Genomic DNA, 2,540 nt, shown 5'->3' on the forward strand with positions numbered 1-2,540 from the left:
AAACTGCTTTTCTTTCCAGCATTTTAGAGAAAATTTTATTTTGTTAACTGAAATATTTTCTAGATGATAACAGCATCCTGGAGGTTTTTCAATCAGGTTTTAAAACCCTTCATAGCACAGAGTCTGCATTATTAAAGATCCATAACAACATGTGATTCTGGTAACCACGTTGTTCTGGTGTTGCTTGACCTAACTGCTGCCGTTGACACACTGGACCACAATATTTTAATATTTCGATAAGTGATTTAGTGGGCATTGGTGGCACTGCACTTAATTGGTTTAGGCCCACAGGGCTTAATTTTAGGGCCACTGCTTTTTTTGCAGTATTTATTGCCTCTGGGTTCCATCCTTAGAAGGCATCAATCTCATGTCATCGTTACGCTGATGACTGCCAAAGTTATTTGCCCCTGAGGCAGAAGGATGCCCACTCTTGGCATGTTAGATGACATTAGAGTTTATTTGGCCTTAAATGTTTTAAATTTTAATGAAAAGAAAACAGAAGAGTTGCCTTTTAGTAGCCCTGCATCTACACTGGAAAATCTTTGATGAAGCTTGCAAACCATCCGATCCACACAAGGGAAAAGTAACACTCTTTCCGATGTGACTGAGTTGTCCATTCAGTGCATGAACCCACAGTTGCCTCCAGCACAAAATCCTCCCTTTTCTTCTGTTTTTGCCTCATCTTGGCACCTGGTTCAGGGATACTGTGGGTGTTGCACAGGGCCTTGGTTTTCACATACAGCTCTGTGGCAAATGCACCTGAGTGTTTGCCCTTAAGTGTGTCACACACAGCTTGTTTGCAGATGAAAGCTTCTGCCAGGTCTAAAGTCTCTTTCTGCAGGAACTTGTGGAGTCCTTCAGTTACAGACAGAAGTGTGAAACATCAGTAGTGCAAAGACTGCTGAGAACTTGTAGAGCTTTGCGCTGAGACCAACAGCTATGGGGGATCCAATGGCAGGTAGCAGGCACTCCAAAATGGCAGTCAGTGTATCAAGAACTGCACTAATTGATCACAACTGACATGCCCAGCAAGTGTTTGAAAGTTGCACACGGTCAGTTTTTGATAATTCAAGCTTTGACTGATCCTCCATAAACTTATGATGATTGCCGAGGGAGGTGCTGAAGAAAGAATACACACACTCCAACAAGCTGAAAAGCTCCACAGCCTCTGGGACAGCCTTGCAAGTATTGCACAAAACCAGGTTGAGTTGATGAGCATAACCACGCACATAGATAGCCTCAGGATGGAGCCTTCTAAAATGTGCTTGTACACCTCCAGTGGAGCCACTCATAACAGCTGCACCATCATAGGTTTGTGCTGCACACTTAAGCTCTGCAAGGCAATTGTTTTGGATCTGCTGCTGAAGCTCATTTGAGCATCAAATGATTTTATCTCTGCAAGTGGTAGGAAACGCTCCTTCACTGCCCCTCTGACACGTACCTGACACAAACAGCTAACTCCTCTGCCTTTTCATCCCTTGCCTCACCAGATTTTAGACTTTTTCAGATACAATGACACTGGTAACAACAGTCAATCATGTGATTCTGGGATGTCAGTGAGATGATATACTGTGCATTTGATGGGGGATTATGTTTTGAAGAAAAGGATCAAACTCCTTCAAAAGCTCCATGCATGCAAGATAATTCCCTCTGTTGGTGCTGTCTTCACCTTCATCATGGCCACGAAGGAGTCCCCATCTCGCTCCCTCCTCTCTCTGTAATAACTTGATCTTCCTCTGCCTCTCCATCCATTTGCTGCAGCTCCTCTGTCTCTCCTCGCTCTCTCTGACTTGAACTTGCATGTTGAGCTTTTTCTCCCTCAGCCTGTCCTTCTGCCTCGCCCTTCAAGATACATTAAAACATACTGAATTGATAACTGATGCAACATAGTGTCATGGTCCTGGGTCATTTTGACCCAGTGTTCTTAGTTTTCCTGTGGTTTTGTTCCTTATGTCCATTGGATTGTTTGGTTTGGTATTTGGATTCCCCCTGTGTCTGTGCTTTTATTGTGGTGTTTGTTCTGGTACCGTGTTCCCGTCCTTTGTGTTCTGTGTTCTCCTCATTCCCTCGTGTATTCATCCTTGTTCTCTGCCTCTCTTTCTCTCTCTCTGCCTCTTTCTCTGTGTACTGTGTTGTGTTTAAGGTCCACATCTTGGTGTCAGTATTTTCAGTTTCGTGTCCTCCCCGCTCGGTCATGAGTAATTGTCCTCAGCTGTGTTCCCCGTGTGTTTCCACTTCCCTCATTACCTTCTGTGTATTTATGTCAGAGTATCCCTTTGTTACGTGTTGCGTCGTCCCTCTAGGTTGTGTGCATTCCCCCCATTTCTTCCCAGTGCCTCAGCTTTAGTTTCTCCCAGTATAGTTTTGTATGACTTCTTATGTTCCTATTAATAAAGACCTGCCTTTTGAGGTTATCCCCGCGTGTCTTGAGCCGTGCATTTGGGTCCTCTCTTGCCTTCACACAGCCGCCGCATGACATATAGAGGCTAATGTCATGACTTTTCCTCACACACCACAGTAATTAGTTGCTCCCAAATATT

The sequence above is a fragment of the Aulonocara sp. 'chitande type north' Nkhata Bay genome, linkage group LG9 (genome assembly GCF_057382095.1).
Source record: "Aulonocara sp. 'chitande type north' Nkhata Bay isolate Kocher_YH1m ecotype deep benthic linkage group LG9, A_spYH_male_GT1.1, whole genome shotgun sequence".
Classification (NCBI taxonomy): domain Eukaryota; kingdom Metazoa; phylum Chordata; class Actinopteri; order Cichliformes; family Cichlidae; genus Aulonocara; species Aulonocara sp. 'chitande type north' Nkhata Bay.